The sequence below is a fragment of the Nicotiana tabacum genome, chromosome 1 (genome assembly GCF_000715075.1).
Source record: "Nicotiana tabacum cultivar K326 chromosome 1, ASM71507v2, whole genome shotgun sequence".
Classification (NCBI taxonomy): Eukaryota; Viridiplantae; Streptophyta; class Magnoliopsida; order Solanales; family Solanaceae; genus Nicotiana; species Nicotiana tabacum.
Window position 1 is genome coordinate 202,254,687 of NC_134080.1, and position 9,317 is coordinate 202,264,003.

The following is a 9,317-nucleotide window of genomic DNA, read 5'->3' on the forward strand; positions in this document are numbered from 1 at the left end:
TAGGGTTTACACGGTCTGATTTGGGGCTTGAGGGTTTCTAAGTAGATTCGGACCAAACCAAACTTGGTTTGGTCACGAGTGAGGCCAGGGCAGTGACCGGTGTGAATCTGGTGTGGGTTGGTATAGATAGGGGTTTTGCTCGAACCTTTAAACGAAGATTCGAGACGATGGGGAATGATTCGAGCCAAGATGCTAACGGATTCGTGTTCAGGGTGGTTGGGTGCATCAGGGGTGTTATTTTGGTGGTCACCGGCGTCGTGGTTGCCGGGTTTACGGTGAGAGTGCAGGGTGGCGGCTAGGGTTTGGAACGGGATGTTAGGTTCGTCTCTGAGACGATGGTGAACAGTAGGTGAGGGGGGGTTTGGTTTGGGGGCGTGGGGTGAAGGGGTTAGGCTTATATACGTAAGGGGTGGTTTGATCCTGGTCGTTGGATGAAGTGAGATCGATGGCCAGGATCTTTCACTTAATGGAACGGTGCCGTTTGGCCTTGGTTGGGGGGTCGATTCGAACCGGGTAATGGGTCGGGTTTGGAATGGGTAGGGAGATAAAATCCTGGCTGTTGGATTGATTTAATCCAACGGCTCCGATTAAAAGGGCTAATACAACGCCGTTTGAGGCGTCTCAAAGCTTGACCAAATTGGACCGGATCTGGGGGGCTGTTTTGGGCCTGGATTTGGGTCCAACTAGGGTGGCCCAATTCCGATTTCCTTTATTTTTGCTTTCTTTTCTTTTACTTTTCTAAAATTAAAATTCTAAATTAAGTTATAAATTAAATTAACTTATCAAAAATACTAACTAATTCCTAGCAACATTTATCATACATAATTAAACACCAATTAAAACAAAATTGCACAATTTGACATTGAATGCTAAAAATGCAAACGATGCATATTTTTGTAATTTTTATTCTTGCAAAACAAACTTAATTACTCCTAATTGTAGGATTAAATCCTAAATGCAAATGCGACATATTTTTGTATTTTTTATTAACTTAACAAATAATCATGCATGGACAGATACAAATAATTATCCTAAAATGCCACAAAAATTCTCAAAATTGCACACAAAGGAAAATCATTTTTATTTTGAAATTTTTTGGGAGTGATTCTTTCATAGGGAAAAAATCACGTGCTTACAGAAATGACAACAAAATAAACCACCAAGACTCCTCCCTGGCTAGCCAAGAAAGGAGCGTCTTTCCAATTACCAGACTCGACATCTTAGCCACTGAGTTCCACATCGATATTATCAAGACTATTACCAACTTCAATATCATTAACTTCAGTCAGAAAGTTCCCAAGAGGATTCTCATACTCCCTGTCACCACGCATCATCCCCACAAAGTGTGCATCAACATGTGCAGGTAAAGGATTCTGCGCGATATTCTAGGTGTCACTGTCCTGAATCACAATTATCCTTTCTTGAATCATTCTTTCTATTTCCCTTTTCAAAGCATGACAATCTTCAATGTTATGCCCTTGGACATTAGAGTGGTACATGCATCGTACAATAGGATCAAAACCTTTTGCATATGGGTCTGGAGTATAGCCGAGGAGCGGCTCAATCAGGCCAGAATGTTTTAACTTTTCAAACAGGCTTGTGTAGGATTCTCCGATTGGCGTGAAACTATTTCTTTGCCTTTGTTCCCCTCTATGCCCTAGTTTTCTAAGGCTGTTGGATGCTCGAAAATGTGGTGAAGGCAACTGGGGTGGATTATGTGGAGCTCGGTGATAGGTTTGGGGTGAAGGTCGAGGCTGAGTATATTGGTGCGGTAGACCCGTTGGACCATGTCGAGATCCTGAGATAACCATGGCAACATCATCATGTTCTTTCTGACCGAGCAAGCTTCCTGTGTCGCTCTGAATTTCTTGTATTATGTCTTTTAAAGAATAATAGCTCATGATCTTGCTCGACTTCAACCCATATTCTACCATTTCTCCCATTTTTACCACATCATTAAAAGGCTTACCCACAGCCGAGATCAAATGCCCAAAGTAAGTTGGCTCTTGAGCTTAAAGAAAGTACCCTACCATCTCATTTTCTTCCATCGGAAGATTGACTCGGGCAGATTGCTCTCTCCATCTGAGCATGTATTCCCTAAAGCTTTCATTATGCTTCTTTTCCATCTCGGTGAGGGATATACGATCCAGGACAATTTCTATATTGTATTGAAAATGTCGGGCAAAGGCCTTGGCCATATCATCTCATGTGTACCACCTGCTAGCGTCTTGGAGGGTGTACCACTCCAGAGCTGCCCCACTTAGACTCTGACTGAAATATGCCATCAATAATTTGTCCTTCCCACCGACACCTCTCATCTTACTGCAGTAGCCTCTCAAATAAGCCACAGGATCTCCATGCCTGTCATACAAATCAAACTTTGGCATCTTAAACCCAGCAGGCAGTTGGATGTCAGGAAACAAGCACAAGTCTTTGTAAGACACGCTCATTTGGCTCCCTATCCCATGCATGTTTCTTAAAGACTGTTCTAATATTTTCACCTTCCTGGATATCTCATCTTGTTCCACTCTCTTAGCAGGCTTTTCAGTTTCACCGAGAGGCTCAGAATGAGGAGCATGAGAGTATGGATCCGAGACCTTGAAAGTTGGTTCTGAAGCATAGTGTTGGGCATCGGGGACTTTGAACACAGTCTCGTTAGAGGATCAAGGAAAAGTAGCTGGTAGAGGAGGTACAAAAACATGAGTGGTCAAACGAGCGGGATATGAGGTGGTTCTAGGGGTGGCGTGTGAAAAAGTTGTGGGGAGATATAAGCAGCAGTGGGAATCTGGATTTGTGACAGTGGCGGAATGGTAACAAGGCTTTCAGGGTAGTTAGTGGGAAATAATGGTGGAGGACGCCCACTAATCCAGGCTTGGTATATTTCGGTCATCTGTCCTTTCAACCTTAAGACCTCTTCTTTCAACTCAGATTCTGACTCAACAATCTCCTTAGACGGATCAATAACACATATGTCCAAGTCTTTGCTAGCCGTGGCTACCTTGCTCTTTGACCTTGTGTTGTATGGATGAGTTACCTTAAGAACCACAAGCCAACCACCCTTCTGCTCAATGAAGATAACAAAATGGAACAAAATGAGGTCATCACGTTAGCGTTAGGGCATTTAACAGTTAAAAATATCACATTGTGTGCAATGCCCCTAGCAACAATTAACAGTTCAAGAATGACTTCGAGGGTCAGAAGATCACTTGGCATCATCCCAATTTGTTCATTTCAATATTTTCTTTTCTTTTCTAGCACTTGCTTGCTCATTTTGCTTCCTCTTTTTTTTTCTTTTTCTAATTATCACTCTTTTCTTTCCTCTTATTTCTCACATCCCATAATTTCATCTTTTTTTGTTTCCTTCTCTTTTTTCCTTTTCTTTTAATTTAAAAATAATTCAATCGAACCCTATGTAGGTTGCCTACGTATCATGTCCCTCATGAATCAGATCAAGCGTAGTTCTGTAAAAGTAATAAAAAATAAACTAAGAAACAAAAATCTTTTTGGATTTTTCATTTACAACTATTTTTTCGATTTTCAAATATAAAACAGGAAATACGAGACTTGACAAACTCAACTATACTACGACAAACTCTAACACCAACTAAAAGAATCAGTACTACTGAACATGACTATAAAGAACAAGACAACAACAACAAAAAAAGACTCAAAAAATAAATAAATAAAATAAATAAAAAATTGTTCCTATGTGCTACATGTTGCAATCTTCAAAGGTAAAAGGGATCATTTGGCGGACCAATGAGGCTTGATGATAAATGAGAAAAAAGAGGGTGAAGTGTAAAAAAAATTTGTCATCCCATTAACTTCCTAAACTATCTGCCCCAGTTTCACACATTTTGGGCTTTAAATGATCTCAAAATATCCAAATCTGTACTTATTTCCCTCAAATGTCCCTATCATCTTTAAAATTGTTTCATTGCTTTATGATTAAACTAACTTTTAAGGCCAGACCTAGAATTATGTGTGCATGTCATGTCACTAGAGCCAACATGAAAAGAACTGTAAAAGAAAAAGAGAACTAAACAAAAAATGACTAGAAATAACAGAAAACAAAAAATTACATTAGACAGATGGTGAAAGGGTTTGAACAATAAAATAAGCAAAATAAACTGGGGTTACAACCCTGGAACAAACCTAGATAACACTTAAACGAGTTACTACGACTAAACAAACTAGGAAAAACAAAAGGATAGAAGGGTTTGAGTCACAAGACTTATCCGGATTACAACCCTGAAATAACCCAAACAACAGAAATGACAACAAAATAAACTACTAAGACTCCTCCCCGGCTAGCCAAGAAAGGAGAGTCTTTTCAATTACAAAACTCGACATCTTAGCCACTGAGTTCCACATCGATATTATCAAGACCATTACCAACTTCAATATCATTAACTTCAGTCAGGAAGTTCCCAAGAGGATTCTCATACTCCCTGTCACCACACATCATCCCCACAAAGTGTGCATCATCATGTGCAGGTTAAGGATTCTGTGCGATATTCTGGGTGTCACTGTCCTGAATCACAATTATCCTTTCTTGAATCATTATTTCTATTTCCCTTTTCAAAGTACGACAATATTCAATGCTATACCCTTGGATATTAGAGTGGTACATGCACCGTACATTAGGATCAAAACCTTTTGCATATGGATCTGGAGTATAGCCGAGGAGCGGCTCAATCAGGCCAAAATGTTTTAACTTGTCAAACAGGCTTGTGTAGGATTATCCATTTGGCGTGAAACTATTTCTTTGCCTTTGTTCCCCTCTATGCCCCAGTTTTCTAGGGTTGTTGGATTCTCGAAAATGTGGTGAAGGTAAAAGTGCATTATGCGGTGCTGGCGCTCGCCATGAGGAGTGACCCAATGGTTGGACAGATGATGGAATATTGTTCGGAGGATAATACTGGGGTGGATTATGTGGAGCTCGGGGATAGGTTTGAGTGGAGGTTGAGGCTGAGTATATTGGTAGGGTGGACCCGTTGGACCATGTCAAGATCCTGAGACAACCATGGCAACATCATCATGTTCCTTCTGACCCAGCAAGCTTTCTGTGACTCTGAATTACTTATGTTGTGGCTTTAAAGTAGAATAGCATATGATCTTGCTCGACTTCAACCCATCTTCTACCATTTCTCCCATTTTTACCACATCATTAAAAGGCTTACCCACAGCCAAGATCAAATGCCCAAAGTAAGTTGGATCTTGAGCTTGAAGAAAGTAATCCACCATCTCGTCTTCTTCCATCGGGGGATTGACTCGGGCAGCTTGCTCTCTCCATATGAGCCCGTATTCCCTAAAGCTTTCATTATGCTTCTTTTCCATCTTAGTGAGGGATATGCGATCCAGGACAATTTCTATATTGTATTGAAAGTGTCGGGCAAAGGCCTGAGCCATATCATCCTATGTGTACCACCTGCTAGCGTCTTGGCGGATGTACCACTCCAGAGCTTCCCCACTCAGACTCTGACTGAAATATGCAATCAATAATTTGTCCTTCCCACCGGCGCCTCTCATCTTACTGCAGTAGCCTCTCAATTGAGCCACAGGATCTCTATGACTATCATACAAATCAAATTTTGGCATCTTAAACCCAGCAGTCAGTTGGATGTCAGGAAACAAGCACAAGTCTTTGTAAGACACGCTCATCTGGCTCTCTATCCCTTGCATGTTTCTTAAAGACTTCTCTAAGATTTTCACCTTCCTAGATATCTCATCTTGTTCCACTATCTTAGCAGACTTTTCAGTTTCACCGAGAGGCTCAGAATGAAGAGCGTGAGAGTATGGATCCGAGACCTTAAAATTTGGTTCTTGAGCATAGTGTTGGGTATCGGGGACTTTAAACACAGTCTCATTAGAGGATCGAGAAAAAGTAGCTAGTAGAGGAGCTACAAAAACATAAGTGGTCAAATGAGCGGGATATGAGGTGGTTCTGGGGGTGGAGTGTGAAAAGGTTGTGGAGAGATATCAGCAACAGCGGGAATCTAGATTTGTGATAGTGGCGGAATGGTACAAGGCTTTCAGGGTAGTTAGTGGGAAATAATGGTGGAGGACGCCCACTTATCCAGGCTTGGTCTATTTCGGCCATCTGTTCTTTCAACCTTAAGACCTCTTCTTTCAACTCAGATTCTGACTCACCAATCTCCTTAGATGGATCAATAACACCTATGTCCAAGTCTTTGCTAGCCATGGCTACCTTGCTCTTTGACCTTGTGTTGTATGGATGAGTTACCTTAAGAACCACAAACCAACCACCCTTCTGCTCAATGAAGATAACAAAAAGGAACAAAATGAGGTCATCACGTTAGTGTTAGGGCATTTAACAGTTAAAAATATCACATTATGTGTAATGCCCCTAGCAACAATTAACGATTCAAGATTGACTTTGAGGGTCACAAGGTCACTTGGCATCATCCCAATTTGTTCATTTCAATCTTCTCTTTTCTTTTCTAGCACTTGCTTGCTCATTTTGCTTCCTCTTTTTTTTTTCTTCTAATTATTACTCTTTTTTTTCCTTTCATTTCTCACATCCCATAATTTCATCTCTTTTTTTCCTTCTCTTCATTTTTTCCTTTTCTTTTAATTTAAGAATGATTAATCGAACCCTATGTAGATTGCCTACATATCATGTCCCTCATGAATCAGATCAAGCATAGTTCTGGAAAAGTAATGAAAAAAATAAACTAAGAAACGAAAATCTTTTTGGATTTTTCATTTACAACTATTTTTTGATTTTCAAATATAAAACAGGAAATACGATAACGAGAGACTTGACAAACTCAACTATACTACGACAAACTCTGACACCAACTAAAAGAATCAGTACTACTGAACATGACTATAAAGTACAAGACAACAACAAAAAAAAAGGACTCAAAAAATAAATTAAAAAAATCCTTAAGCAACTCCTGGGTGCAACGGTCCTGACTAAGAGGGTCCTTGGGTGTCTGTCATGCTCAAGCTCTGGTAAGTAAATCCACACTTGTATGAGAAAAATAAGACCCAATAGAGTTAAAGACTTAGAACACTATGTGAGACAATAAAACTTCCTATTGGACACATGCAAGATATGATTGAGGCTATTTTTTGCAAAATGGCTTATATGGACAACAGGTGGCTAGAAGTGCAAACTCAACAAAAGTGACCTAAGACATGGAAAAATTACTTTGCATAAATGGCCCATTTTGTAGAAATGACCTATGTAGACAAAAAATGGCTAAGCATGCAAATTCAACACAATGGACCTTAAACGGAGAGAACATCTTGTCGTGGACTTAGAACTCTAAAACATTGGCTAATTGAACCATTTTTGCGAAAATAACCCTATTTTGCAAAACAGACTATGTGGTCGGAAGCGGCTAGACATGCAAATTCGACAAGGATGGGCCTTAAAGTAAAGAAACACCTAATTGTGGATTCAAGACTCTCCAGACAATTAAACAAACCACTTTTGCGAAAATAGCCATAGTTTTACAAAATGACCGATGTGGCCAAAAGTGGCTAGAAATGCAAGATTTGGCTAAGACCCCGCGAAGCCAAGAACCTAAGACTCACTATGAAGACCGGACCCTATGTGGGCTGCCTACGTATCACGTGCCGAAAGACGAGAATCAGGTATACGTAGTTCGGAAAGATTGGATACGGGCGAGAATTAAAAAAAAAACTAATTTAGAGAAAAAATATATTTTTCGTCTTTTTCTTGAAAATGATGAAACATGTAAAATCTTTTTGGATTTTCTTTTTCTCTTTTTTTTTTGATTTTTTTTTGAAAAATGACGGGGAAAGTGCAAAATCTTTTTGAATTTTTTCATTTTCATTTTTTGTCTTTTTCTTAAAAAATGTGAAAGAAAAACATAACTGGGCCCTACTTGCTTTATTTTTTACACTTCACCCTCTTTTTTCTCATTTATCATCAAGCCTCACTGTCTGCCAAATGACCCCTTTTACCCTTGAAGATTGCAACATGTAGCACATATGATGTATCAGGATGGTCTTTTATTTTTTGGGTACACTTGTACTAGACAAACTCAACCCCTGTGTTGAGTCCCCAAAGTCAAATGCACGTGATGCAAACAAGCGCTCCTACTAGGGATCCGGCCTGAGGCTATGTTATTCTAGGTTTAAAACCTTGGTGTATTGTTCTAGACCTGGCTTACCCGAGCGGACAGCTCGAGCCGAGGTGGGGCAGCGTACCGGGAATACAGAAGCTTCACCGGCTTTGCAACTTGTTCGAACCTTGTTCTAAAATTGGGATATGACTCTAAAAGAAAAGAAGTCACACAAAGTGCACACTTCCCAGATGATTTAGAGGACTCGGAGAGAAGAGGGTTTCGCAACAATTTATATACAGTCCAAACAATCAAAGCAGTAAAAAGCAACATTTAGCACATTAAGCTTAAATATGTAATAAAACCAGATAATAAATAAAAGCCAAATATAACAATTATTCTAAGCTCGAATTCTTGAACCCTGAACTAGAGATTCTAGGTTCTTGTCCCAAGCAGAGTAGTCAGAGCTGTCACACCTCCTTTTTCTACCCCGAAAGGGATATAAGGGGAGTTTTTTCCAATTTAAGTGACAATCGAAACGAGATTATTTATGTTAGTTCAGAGTTGCCACTTGGGATAATTTATGGTGTCCCAAGTTACTGGTTTAAAATCCCGAATCGAGGAAGTTTGACTCAGTTTTACAGTCCGCGAACACAGAAATCCGGATAATGAATTTTGTTAACCCGGGAGAAGGTGTTAGGCATTTCCGGGTTCCGTGGTTTTAGCACGATCGCTCAAATTTAAATATTGGCCTAATTATCTGATTAATTACACATTTTAAACCTACGTGCATTTTTAACCTTTTTAACCGCTTTTAATTATTTATGAAATTATTATCTGGAACAAGTCACGATGTCGTACACTTGCCATTTTGGTACACATTGCAAACCGCGTTACATGAAATGCACCAGCGATTTACAACGTGTTTATTTATTATTGTTCAAAGCTATAGTTGGGTACACCCGAATTGAAATTTATTTATCGTGACCATGTCACGGGAACCATACTCATGGCCACGATGAATTATTCAATCGCGCCTAAAGCAAGCTACGATATTCATTAGAAACTGGTGGTAACAAGTTCAAACTAGGAGAATTTCAGTTATCAATTTACTCCAAAACTTCTCCACAAATAGTGGCAAACTTCAACAAAACTTCAGAACTTCGAAGTCTTAGCGCAAAGATAACTGGTGTACAATGCAGGATTTACTTTCAAACATTGCCCCACAAATAGCTCATAGATTGAATTAAAATC